The sequence below is a fragment of the Mesocricetus auratus genome, unplaced genomic scaffold (genome assembly GCF_017639785.1).
Source record: "Mesocricetus auratus isolate SY011 unplaced genomic scaffold, BCM_Maur_2.0 Super-Scaffold_100013, whole genome shotgun sequence".
Lineage (NCBI taxonomy): Eukaryota > Metazoa > Chordata > Mammalia > Rodentia > Cricetidae > Mesocricetus > Mesocricetus auratus.
This window is the reverse complement of record NW_024429196.1, coordinates 57,742,409-57,755,632: the sequence shown is the minus strand read 5'-3', so window position 1 is coordinate 57,755,632 and position 13,224 is coordinate 57,742,409. Positions and strand designations below refer to the sequence as shown.

At 39.6% G+C, this 13,224-nt stretch overlaps 1 long non-coding RNA gene across 1 annotated transcript; it reads right to left on the bottom strand.

Moving 5' to 3' along the window:
* Nucleotides 1–3,722: 3,722 nt before the first annotated feature.
* Nucleotides 3,723–12,395, bottom strand: LOC110340209. The gene is made up of 3 exons (XR_002381976.2): nt 12,275–12,395; nt 4,662–4,763; nt 3,723–3,836 (listed from the first exon to the last, which is right to left on the bottom strand). It is a non-coding gene; the product is annotated as an uncharacterized LOC110340209 (long non-coding RNA).
* Nucleotides 12,396–13,224: the final 829 nt, after the last annotated feature.

Sequence of the window (13,224 nt, the reverse complement as noted above, 5' to 3'; positions counted from 1 at the left end):
TCTGGGACAGTAGTTTTGGATTATATAAGAAAGGAAGCTGAGAAAGTTACGGAAAGAAGCCAGTATGCATTGGCTCTGTTTTAGTTCCTGCCTCGGGGTTCCTGCTTAAGCTCCTTCCCTGACTTCCCTCAGTTATGGACTAATTTGGAAGTGTAAAATTAAATAAACCGTTCCCTCTCCAAGTTGCTTTTGATGAGAGTGTTCTGTCAAAACAGAGAAACAAACTAGGACACAAACTATTATGCTCACCATTTAATACCCCCTATAATACCTCATTAGATATGGAACTTACTCACAGTCTTGTTTTAGACATTCTTGAAATGGATACCAGCTGTCAACCCATGGCTTCATGCCTCTATACTGAGCTTTAGGTGATGGTCTCTTTGGACAACATCTTAGAGATACTGCAGTCTCAGTTCTCATGCAGGAAAGAAAAGACTGTAAAAGTTGATGAAGTCACACCATGGTCCCTAGCTGGGACCAATGATCTGGGGTACACTGACATAGTCTGATCGAACTGCAGGCCCAGCCAGGTAAATCCCCAGGCAGAAATGCTCACAACACCAGGATCTTGACTTGCCAAACCTCCAGAATATTGAAAATTGTTTCTGGCATGTGTAAATTATTAATCCCATCACATGTTGTCTATGACTAAGGCATCAATGTCTAATGGACTAAGACACCTACAGATAAGTTCAGAAGAACTTGACTCCTCTCTGTCCCATCACAGAGAACACTGTTAATTGCCCCATAAATTACAAAATCAAATGAACTTTCTGATTCAATAAGAATCCAGAAGAACTAGGTTTTGTGGCCCCTAAAAAAACTTCATGCACCTTTCCCCATTCATGTATTTTACTGTAAACCCATCTCCAACAATGCTATAATTCTGGGATCTCCCCCTCCAGCAGGTGTCTGCAGAAGCCAATGCACAGAACATCACTGCTCAATGTTTCAAATATTGATAACAGCTGCCCTCAGTGCACAGGCCCTGGCCAGAAGACATTGAGCATTCAGGAAAATGCATAAAACCAATTTCTAAACTGCACTCCATAATTGGACTCTCCTTAAGGGGCCAGTAAACAGAGCACATGAATAATTTTACAGCGTGAGTAAAACCATTTCCAGTTGGGCAACGTATCTTCTCTGCGATGCTTAGAGATGGTTTGAACATGCCTCCGACAATTCCTTCCCCACAACCCACTCACTACTTCCCAGTGACTGCTTTGAATGCAACAACGATCAATCTTGACCTCTGAATCCAAAGACTGATTTTCCCAGGCTTAGAATCCTCTTTACTCTATGAAAAATACTTGAACTCTTATCAGCTTATCTGCAGTCTCCTCCTTGATTCCTTCAGACTCAAAAGCACCATTTTCTCTAAGTTTCCGTTCTCAGCATCCTTTCTCCCTATATTCTACCCTCTAGCTGGCAAGCATCCCCTTCAAGAGGCAGTACACCAACTCCAGACTCTACCATGTAGTCCCTTTCAACCTCACTAAACCCTACTAGGTACTAGAACAATCTGGAATTTTGTTCTTTTTCCCATATTAGGAGACATCTAAGAACTGATTTTTTTGTGGGAGACAGGGTCCACATCCCACCCCAATGTATCTTAAAAGCCTCCCTGTTTCTCAGTGAAGATGTTACACAGAGTTCTAAAACCTATACACATGTTTTATTCTCTATTTTCATATTATGATCAAGTTTAATTTCTAAATTAGGCATAGTAAGAGAGTGATAACAGTCATTGTAAAGCAATTATAACAATATATTGCAATGAAAGTCACGTAAATGATCTTTTCTCCCTTTCTCTTCATTATGGACCCTGTGGCAAGGGTATTACTCACTTTCCTGGAGGCACAGCGGTGAGCAACTTATACTCAGAATGGCAACTTAATACTTGTGAATTACAAGTTTCTGGAATCCTCCATTCCATTTTCAGGCTATGATTGACCATGGGTCATGGGAACTGCAGCAACCAAAACCACAGAGAAGAGGGGCTGCTACACTAATGTTCTCAGTTGCCCTTGCATCAATATACGACAACATGGTCTGTGCCTCTGGAGTGGCCCTGTCCCTTGTGTCAGAAGTTCATGATCCAAGGAAGCAAGGATCTCAAGCCTGGCAATGACAGTGACTTCAGAAGAAGCCACAATGACACAAAGTCTGAGGTGCATAATCCAGGGTCTAGGCCTCAGGGGCAGCCAGGGGTAAACTCATGATCTGGGACTTGGGCTTGTTTCAGGATGGGAGTCAGCCTGGTCCTGAAGATCTTTTCAAGACTCCACGAGTTACTCCATCTCCCTTTTTAAAGTCTGGTTTTCTTCCAATTAAGAATCCTAAGTGCTACAGTTTCCTATCCAACATCTCAGATCCAACTATTCTGAAACCGAATCTAATTTTTCCATAAAAGCTGTTATTTATCATAATGTTCCATTTTCCCTGATAGAATCACACTGACTGTATCTTCAGAATTATCTTTACTTTCTCCGCTCTCTTTCCTCATTGAACCAGATGATAATGTTGGTCTTCCTAGATAATGCCTTCCTCCTTCATTCCTTCGTTTTCTTTGTCTGCTCAAAACCTTCTGCAATCAAACTTTATCCGCCATCCATACTAATGGAGCAGGGATTCTACCTGTTCTCTCTGCCTTCAACTTCCTGTCTTTATTATTACTAACAAGCAATAATTGTACAAATTAGTGGAGTGCAGGATGATGTATGCATATGCATACAGCATTGCAATGATCAAATCAGACCTCCCCTGTCCTGCCATTTTCCCAGGCATCCTCCCCCATCACCCTTCCTGATGCCTAGCAGTCACTACTGTGATTCCAGCATGTTTTAACTTACAAATACAAGAGAGAGTGTGTGGTAGTTGTCATTTAGAATCTAGTTTATTTCACTTCATATAATGTCCCCCACTTCCTTCCACATTGCTGAAAAGGCAAAATTTCATTCTGATTTAGAGCTGATAATGCTTGTGTGTATGTGTGTGTGTGTGTTGTATTTTCTTCAGTTATCTGTGTTAATTTTATGTCTTAGCCATTATTAGTAATACCGCAATGAATGTGGGCACTTAGGTTGGATTTTATATGCTACTTTCAGGTGTAATTCCCTTTGGACCACATGGTAGGCCTATGTTTGGTTTCTTGTGGGAGCTCCATATGGTGTTTCATAAGTAGCCCTTCCTTTATGCATTCATTTAATGCCAATAGCACTATTTTTATTGTTACACTGTTTAACATCTTATAGTGGCTCTCTAATCCCATAGGCAAAGTTCCATAGCAAACGTAGCATAAGCACCATAGCAAACCCCAGAAACCAATGGCTTTACCCTTCAATTTTCCATTTGTGTGCCATCTCTGCTCTGACCTCACATGAGACAATGTTCACCCTTTGTGGGTTTCTCTGAATAAATAAAGTACTGCAAAGTAGGTGAGCAAATCAGACTTCAGTGACATCACAGGAGACATGGATGAAGGGTCCACCCCACATATGTCACAGATGTATGTCTCTGTTTCCTGAGAGTGCTTTTCTGATCATGGAGCCAGTAATGTCAGCTTTTTCTATGCCACCTGACCCTTTCCCCACCCAAAACTCAATCTGCTAAGCCTTTTCATCTCTTTGATGCATTATGGAAAGCAATAGGGTTCTGCAGAAAGCAGTAACTGATAGAGATAAGGAGCATGAATTCATGACATACAGAGCTCACACTAATGCCTTGGAATTGCCTGTTTATTAATGTTGCCACTGGAATTTCCATTCACAGAATCCAAACAAACGTGCACCCCTTGCTTAAGCAAATTGGAGTTGGGTTCCTACCTCCTTGTCCTAGAAGACATAATCATAAAGAACACAAAACAAGAAGACCATAAGGGGCAGGCTACATTTTTCTCATTTTTATACTGTACTAGTGAATTCCTCAGCTAGAAGTAATATGGTTTTCTGTCTCTCCTTGCAATTTTAGCTATGGGTAAGTAAAAACAAGGCCTACTTATGATTACTAATGAGTATTTTCCCCTTATAGTTTCAGAAACTACACCCACACACACAAAAATAATTGTAATTCCTCCCAACATCTGATTTAAGTACTTCTTTCTTAAATACGACTTTTTTGAACTTTAAAATATTTTAGTAATATAAAAGTGCTAAAATAAAGATGGGTAGTGGTGGTGCACACCTTTAATCCCAACACTCAGGAGGCAGAGGCAGGCAGATCTCTGAGTTCGTAGCCCACCTGGTCTACAAAGCTACACAGAAATACTGTCTCAAAAAAGCAAAAAAAAAAAAAAAGGTGCTAAAATAAGGATGGACATGGTAGTGTATACCTGCAAACCCAAAAGAGATGAGACAGAGGCCGAGGTTGAAGGCCCATCTGATGTATATAGTGAGTTACAAACCAGCAAGGGCTACACAGTGAGACTTTATCACAAAAAAACCTGGGGGAGGGGCTACTGCAAATAACATGCTGCCATTCTTTCTGGAATGCTTGCAGTTTATTTTCTATAACAGACCTTTAACCTATCAGGAATTTTTTGTGTGAATAGTAACAGAGAGACATCTGGTTAAATCTTTCTTTTCCCATCTAAATAACCAACCACAGCTACTTCCTTAATCAAATAATCAATATTTCCTCTGATACTTTGTAATACTTACTTGTCATTTGAATTCCAATTATTTGCAGTTGGTTTCCAGATTGTTTATTCCTTGACAGATTTGTCTGTGACTGTCATTTTTCATGAACTGCACACTGGAGCCCTGTGGGGTGAGGTGGGGGAAGTTTGGACTGTTCAGCATCGTTAATGACATGGGCACAGTTTCTAGAAAACTCTCCCTTAGGTGGCTTTGTCATTGTGTGAACATCAAACCATGTGCTTAGATAAAGCAGAACCTACCACACACCAAGCGGGTATACAGCTCGCTTCTTCCCGCCCAGTCCTTCTTGGCAGAATTGCAGGGTGTGTCGAGTTACTCTGGCTGGCACGCAGTACAGTAATTGACACAGGCTCGGAGGACAGCCTTACCTTCCCGCGAAATGAGTCAAATGTGTCTGTCATCACAGGGGAGCCCGTCGATTTCTACTTTCTTCCGTGTTTTTATCTTGGATGACTGCTGGTTTGTTTTCACGTTTGGTTACTTCACTCTGCTTATTTATTCCTTGCTTTATTGTGGTTCCTGGCACTGAAGCCAGGGCACAGCCCATGCTAAGCAAGTCCCGCAGTGCTAAGCTACACCCCCAGCCTCAGACAGTGGAGTCTTGATAAATGTCTGTCCTACCTAGGGATAGTCACATCATTTCTTTATAATCAGTGTTGGTGAGTGAGAGCTGTGCATACTTCCCCTCACAGTGCCCTTGACCAATCTTTATAACAAGATTATACTGGCCTAATAAAAGGAACTGGAGAAGTTGCCTTCTATTTTAGTTGCTGGAACACATTATATAAGACAAGAATTATTGGTCCTTAGTATTTTATGAGACTACTTAATGAAATAGTTATGGCCAGTATTTTAAGGGGAAATAGCTTATTCTTTCTTCAAAATGTTAAAGTCAGGACTAGTTTTTTCTGTTTCTTTGAGTGGCTTAGCAGGAGTTATAATTTTCCAAGAATCTATCTACTTCTACTAAACTTTCAAACTTATTGACAATCTCAAAAGGCACAATTGCTAGACTTAACATGCTTTTCTCTTTTTGTGTTTTGGTTTTGCTTTGTTTCGTTTTTCTAGACATGGTTTCTCTGTGTAACTTTGTAGGCTAGGCTGACTTCAAACTCACAGAGATCCACCTGCCTCTGCCTTCTGAGTAATGGAATTAAAGGAGTGCACCGCCACCACCTGGCTTCTTTTTTATTTCTAATGTCACTTTTGATGACATTGTTAATCATAAGGCTTTACATTATTAAAAGTTGGATTTTTTTCTTCAAAAATGTTTTGCAGATAATTTGTTTCCTTTATGATTTATTTTCTATTTTATTTTCCACTTTTTATTATTCCACTCTTTTGAGTTTACTCTGTACTTGTTTTCTTAACTTCTTGAGTTGTATGCTAATTTTATGAATTTTTAATTTTTTTCTTTTTAACTTAATTTAGGGATATAGTATTTCTCAGAACACTGTGATGGTGGTTTAAATGAGAAGCCCCCCTCCCATAGGCTCATGTGATTGGATACTTGATCCTCTGCTGGGGGAACTATTTAGAAAGGATTCGGAGATATGGCCTATTGGAGAAAATATGTCACTGGAGGCAGGATTTGATATTTCAAAATCTCACCACATTCCCAGCTAGTGCTCTCTCTATATATATATATATATATATATAGATAGATAGATAGATAGATAGATAGATAGATAGATAGATCTTTCTCTCTCTCTCCCTCTGCCTCATGGTTGTGTCTTGGAAATGCAAGTTTTCAATTACTACTCCAGTACCATGACTGCTCCCTGCTGCCATGCTTCCTACCATGAGGGTCTCTAGCCTTCTGCAACTGAAAGCCCCAATAGACTCTTCTATAAATTGCTTTGGTCATGGTATTTTAGTACAGTGATAAAAAGTAACCAGGATAACTCCTCCATAACAGTAAGGTTTTAGTTGATCAACATTGTGTTTTCATTCCTTTCTAGAGACTTCTACTGACACAAGTCATTTAAATTCGTTGTCTTTGTGTAAAGGATGGTTAGTGTCATTCTTTACCTGATTTGTAGTTTTTTATGACAGAATATTGATATCAGTGGATAATCTACATGTCCTTTCTAGAGTTTTTGAGACTTGTTTTCTAACTTGCTAAATGTGCAATTTATATGTGTGTGTGTGTTTAAGAAAATGCCAATTATCTAAATATTAGCTATATTTTCTGCACACGGAATTCAATTCTCTCTTATACTTATTCACTATTTATGAACTTGATATACCACTTTCTGAGAAAGAGTAATAAACTCTCCCGTAATGTGTGGATTTGTGTACTTCCTGTAATGATGTGTGTTTTGCTTTTCTATTGCTGTGATAAAACACCATGACTAAGTTAACTTATAAAAAATCCTTTAATTTAGTTTGTTTCTGAGGGTTAGAGTTCATGTAAGTAGAGTGAAGGAAAGCTGGGAACTCACATCTTGATCCACAACCACAAGGCAGAAAGAGAGAGCAGCAGGACTCTCATTAGTCATTTGGAATCTCAAATCCCACTTCCAATGACAAACTTCCTCCAACTAGGCTAAACCTCTTGATCTCTCCCAAATAGTTCCACCAAGTGGAAAACCACGTATTCAAGTATATGAAACTATTGAGGGCATTCTCATTCAAACCACCACACAATGTTTGCCTTCTATATTTGTTAATTGCATACAAGTTCAGGATTACTTTACCTTCTGGTAAAGCCCATCTGTGTCACTGGATAATGGGGGTCTTTAAAATATATTTTATCTAATAATAGTACTAATTTCTTTCCTTTTAGTTAGCATTTACCTGAGATAGTTTCTATCTTTGATTTATCTTTTTCTCATTTTTAGGTATGTTTGTTTTTCTTTTGGTAATGTTTTTAACTTTTATTTGAGTGTGTGCTTGCATGCATGTGCGCGTACATGTGTGCATGTGCGTGTGCGTGTGTGTGTGTGTGTGTGTGTGTGCGTCTGCTTGTGTGCATACTGAGTATTGAAGCCAGAGCCTTGAACATGCTGAGCAAATGCATTCTCTGACTTACATTGCCATCCCTGGTATATGTATCTTGCACACACCACATAGCTGGATTTGATGGGGTTTCCTTAATCTGATTTAAGAATCTCTGATTTAAATGAATTTTTAAGTTCCACATTTCTAACTATTGCTAATTTAAACTTATTCTTATCATCTTACCTGCTTACTTAACCATGGTATTTTTGCCTCTTTTCTCTTCTAACCTTCCTTTTTGATTATTAATATTGCATTTCAACTCCTTGTTTTCTTCCTCTACCAATAAGACAGTTGTGCTATATTTTTATTTTAGTAGTTTAATTTTAAATATCTAATTGTTAGGACAGAGTCTCCCTTCTTCTTGAACAGAGCAAGGACCTTATATAACCTAGTCTGTCTATCTGATGCATAGGCCAGAATAACCAATCCAAACAGGAATTGAATCTTAAACTGTGTTTCATTCAGGAAGTCATAAATCTTCCTGATGTGGATTAACCTCCTAACATCTCATGTCTACCCAGCATATTGAAACAGGAATGGGAAACAAAGACAGCTGATCATTTCAAAACCTAGTGGTACCCCTCTGATCAGGTGATCTGTCTAGTCTCTGAGATATATTATTCTGGTTCTTTTCCCTAATCCTCTCCTCTCTGTAGCCTAGGGAAGTTTGCAAATGCCAAGACCACTGAGTCTTACATTCTTCCTGATCTAGTCCTGTGGATGACATATAGATTGAAGGTTGACTCAACACAAGCCATTAACATCATGTGCATGAAGATTCTGTCCTACAGAAAATCTACATATGTACACTTACAACATAACCATGAAGTGCTCTATCACCTACACCATTTCAGTTCTGATTCCTCATCCTTCCTGCTGTCTCTGTTAAATAGACTTTCCATTTCATTGTCTTTGTATCCCCCAGTCAGCTGCTATCAGTGTTGCTTTAGGGGTTGTGATAGAAATGTGTCTAACCTTGAATTATCCAATTTCCTATTCATTGTTGCTTTTTAGCTCCTTACATTTCTGTTCAGTTTCTTTTATCCAAATCATTTCATTTTGTGAAGACTCATAATTAGAACTCTCTTTGTTTTGGTTTGAAAACAACTTCATTTTGTCCACACATTTTAGGTTTTACTACTCCATGTGTAGACCTCAGCACCGATCCTTAGTTCCTTTTGGCCCATTCAGCATACAATTCATTGGTTTCCAGCTCCTGTTGTTATGATGAAATGTATTTTGAAATTCTTCTGTTGTTCTTATGTAGGTAATTTTCTCTGATGATTTAGAGTTTTTATTTGGTTTTAGCACAAGTAAACAATTTTACCATGATATGCCATAGATGGGTTTATTTTTATTTCACCTTCATCATGAAGCTTATTTTCTTAAATTCTGATAAAAACATCTTTCACCATTATTATGCTGAGGCCTCTTTCTTATCCTTCTCTTCTAGACTTTATCCCAGACACATGTTAATTTCTTATTTTATTCTCCTTACTATTGATTTTAAGTTTATATATTCCAATTTCTCATCTCTTTTTGTTACATCCTAAGAAATATTTTTATTATAAATAAATTTTTCCTACAATATATTCTGGTTATTGTTCTTTCCCCTGTTCTTCCCTGATCCTCCCCACCTCCTTACTTGCCAAATTTAAGCTTTATGCTTTCTTTCTCAAAAAAAACCACAAAAAATGAAAGCAATAGTAAAAAAAAATGACAAAACAACACCGACACAGACAGAAATAAACAAACAAAAGCCATGGACTTTGTTTTATGTTGGCTAACTACTCCTGGGCATATGGATAGGCTTAGAGTGTGGTTGCTATACCCAATGACTCTCCACTGGGGGGAAAAAGATTTTTCTCTTGCAACAGCTCTCACTTGCAAATAGTTTCTTGGTTAGAGGTGGGACCCTGTATATGCTTCCTCCTCTCAGTGCTGGGATCCTATCTGGCTTCAATTTATGCAGGTCTTATGTGTGAGTTCTTATGTCCATCAGATCTGCTGTGTCTAAAATAGTGTTACCTTATAGTCATCATGTATGAATGTTTGCCCACATGTGTGTATGTCTACCACATGTGTGGCTAGTGATTGCATAAGAAGGCAATGGTTCCCCTAGAACTGGAGCTGCAGATGGTTGTGAGCCATTAGAGTCTACAAACTAAGCACAAGTCCTTTTCAAGAGCAACAGGTGCTCATAATCACTGAGCCAACTCTCCAGTGCCAGTGAGTCTGGGAAACAGGGAAGCTCACAAGAGAGATGTGTAAGGAGGCAAGATCTCCTGAGCAGATTGGGAACATCAGGGGAGGGGAGAGGGAACCAGGAAAAAGAGAGGGGGATAAGAGGAAGGGAGGAGAAGGCATGGGGAAGCAGGAAAGTTGAGTCAAGGTAAGAATAGAAGAGAGCAGGATGACAGATACCATAATAGATGGAGTCATTATAGCTTTGAGGAGAGAGCTGACACTAGTGAGATTTCCAGAGATCTACAAGGATAACACCAACTGGTAAACTAAGCAATAACAGAGAGACTACATTAATAGCCCCTATCTGATGATAAGGTTGATGACTACCTTATATGCCATCCTAGAACCTTCATCCAGTGACTGATGGAAGCAGAGACAGATACCCACAGGTAAACACTAAACTGAACTCCTGGAACCCAGTGACAGAGGTGGAGGAGTGATGAGCAAAGGCATCAAGACCATGCTGGTGAAACCCACAAAGACAGCTGACTGGACAAGGGGGGAGCTCTTGAACCCCAGCCTGATGGCTGAGAGGCCAACAAGGGACTGATCCAGACTCCATGAATGTAGCATCAGTGAGGAGGCCTCAGAAATCTCTGGGGCTTGGGTAGTAGATCAGTGTTTACCATGGCATAGGAATGAATTTTAGGAGCCCATTCTACATGAAGGGATGCTCTCTCAGCCTGGACATAGGGGGAAGGGCCTAGGTCTTGCCCTGGATGAAATGACAGACTCTGGAGATCCCCCCAAGGAGGGCCCCACCCTCCCTGGGGAATGATGTAGGGATCAGGCTGTGGGCGGGAGGGGGGAGGAAAAGGGGGGGTGGTGGAGGGACAAGGGAGGAGGGGTGGGAGAGGGAGCTAGGATTGACATTTGAAGCATGCATGCTTCTAATTTAAATAAAAACATAAAAATTTTAAATAAAAGTATTTAAAATAAAATAAAATATGCAACCAAGAAAAAGATTTTATTTTTAATTGTGGATGTGTGCACATGAGTATAGGTGCTCATGGAATCAGATTTATAGAATCCCTCAAGCTCCCTGAAGTGACAGGTAGTTGTAAGCCACCAGCACAGGTACTGGGAATCGAACTGGGGTCCTCTGCAATAGTATGCTCTTAATCACTGAACCATTTCTCCTGCCCCATCATGTCCCTTCACTGCATGAGAGGCCATGTTGATCGGCCCAGACCACCTAGGTTTCTGTAAGTACACTCCATGATGGGCATTCACTGACAAAGTCACCCCATGTTGTATTTCTTAGGACACTGCCCTGCCACTAAGCAATGCAGGCTGCACATGGTTATCCTTGGTGGCACTTGTGCTCTTACTTGCATGCCTTTCAAACCTGACTTAAATCTCAGGGTTTGTGATGATTAACACTGATTATTAGTTCTGGGTGTGTCTATAACCATGTTTCCAGAAAAGTGTGACTGAACGTGGAAGATGTGCCCTAATATGGGTTGCATCTTATCATAGGCTGCATCCAGGACTGAATAAAAAGGAGAATGCAAGCTAAATATTGGCATTTGTCTCTCATTGCTCATACCTAGCAGTAGGTATCTTGTGACCAGCTGACTCACATTCATGACTCCCCCACTGTAATGGACTATAATTTCTTTTCTTTTTCCTTATTAAAAAATAATTTTCATTTTATGTATCAACCCTAGTTCCCCCTTTCTCTCCTTTTCCAGCTCTATCTCCCACCCTCCCCACCCCCATCCACTCCTCAGAGGGGTTAAGGCCTTCCTTGGGGAGTCAAGAAAGTCTGGCATACCAAGTTGAGGCAGGACCAAACTGCTCCCCACTATATAAAGGCTGAGCAAGGTATCCCAACATAGGGAGTGGGCTCCAACAAGCCAGTTCATGCCCCTGGGATAGGTCCTGGTGCCACTGTCACCTCCCCCCCCCACAACAGATCAAGTCACATAACTGTCAAGACAGGGAGGAGGGATCGTATGAACAAGGGGAGGGGAGAGGTCAAGACCATGGTGAGGAAAACCAAAGAGACAGCTGCCCCAAACTAGAGGGAGCTCACAGACTGTGGGCTGACAGCTGGGGAACCTTCATGGGGCCAAACTAGACCCTCTGAATGTGGGGGACTATACTTTCAAACTGTGAGCCAAAACTTGTAGTGGTATATTATTTATAATTTATTAAAGCTTGTCTGAGGTTTCAGAAAGCAAAATCAGTCACAGGCCATAGAAGCCAGGCACATATCTTTAATTGCAGCAACCAGAAGCTAAAAGGTACATACCTTTAATCCTAGGAGTCAGGATTAAGAGATAGATGGATCTTGGTGAGTCCAAGGACACCCAGATCTACACAAGAATGATTCAGTCTAAAAGAATTGTAGCTCATACCTTTAATTCCAACATTAGCGAAGTATATAAGACAGAAGCAATGTCTCAGAGAGGCATTCGTTCTCCAGCCACACTGATGAAAGGTTACAGTCTGAGGCTTGGTGAGAGTTTGGGGAGACAGGACTGGTCCATTAAGCCTGAGGGAGAGGTAAGAAGCCAATGGCTTTGTTTTCCTGAATCCTCAGGCAAGCTTTAACAAATCATAAACAATACATCACCACAAAACTCCTCCTTCCTTAGGTTGCTTTGGACAGATATTTTGACACAGGAATGAGAAAACTAACATAAGTAACAATAAAACAGTAGCTCTAAACATTATATATAGTACATAAAGTATTATGTAATGTACATAAAATATATATAGTAAAATATACAATACATGCAAATATATAAAAATGAAATATATACAAAGTACATAAAAGGTACTTTATTATAAGTACATTTTTGTATACACATTGTATTGTTTCAACAGAAAAAATGCCTGGAAGTCAAATTTCTACAAAAGAAGTATGCAAATGCCTACTTAGTACCTAGGAATTTGCCTAAGACCAGCTTATGGTTGATAGCATCACTTCTCTGTGACGGCACCCTATAACTTGGAGAAAAAACAATATACAGCTAAGGTACCATTGGGACGCAGATTTTGATGGCTACAATATGTTGTTTATGTTTTAAAAAGAAAACATGTTTCCCCAAGTAAAAATCAGTGCACTCAGAATACATTGAAAATACTAGCAATGATGGGATCATGTATAATTTAACAGCCCAGAAAGCCCTGTTGTTAATGTTTGGGTTTCTGACTTCTCAGATTCATGTTTTACATCTTACATATATTTAAGTTTAAATGGTTTCACACTCTTATAAAAGGGGAAGCATATAAAATTAAAAATAAGTTAATGCCAAACATAGGTATAGAAGAGATTAAAATCATAATAAGGCATAATATATAA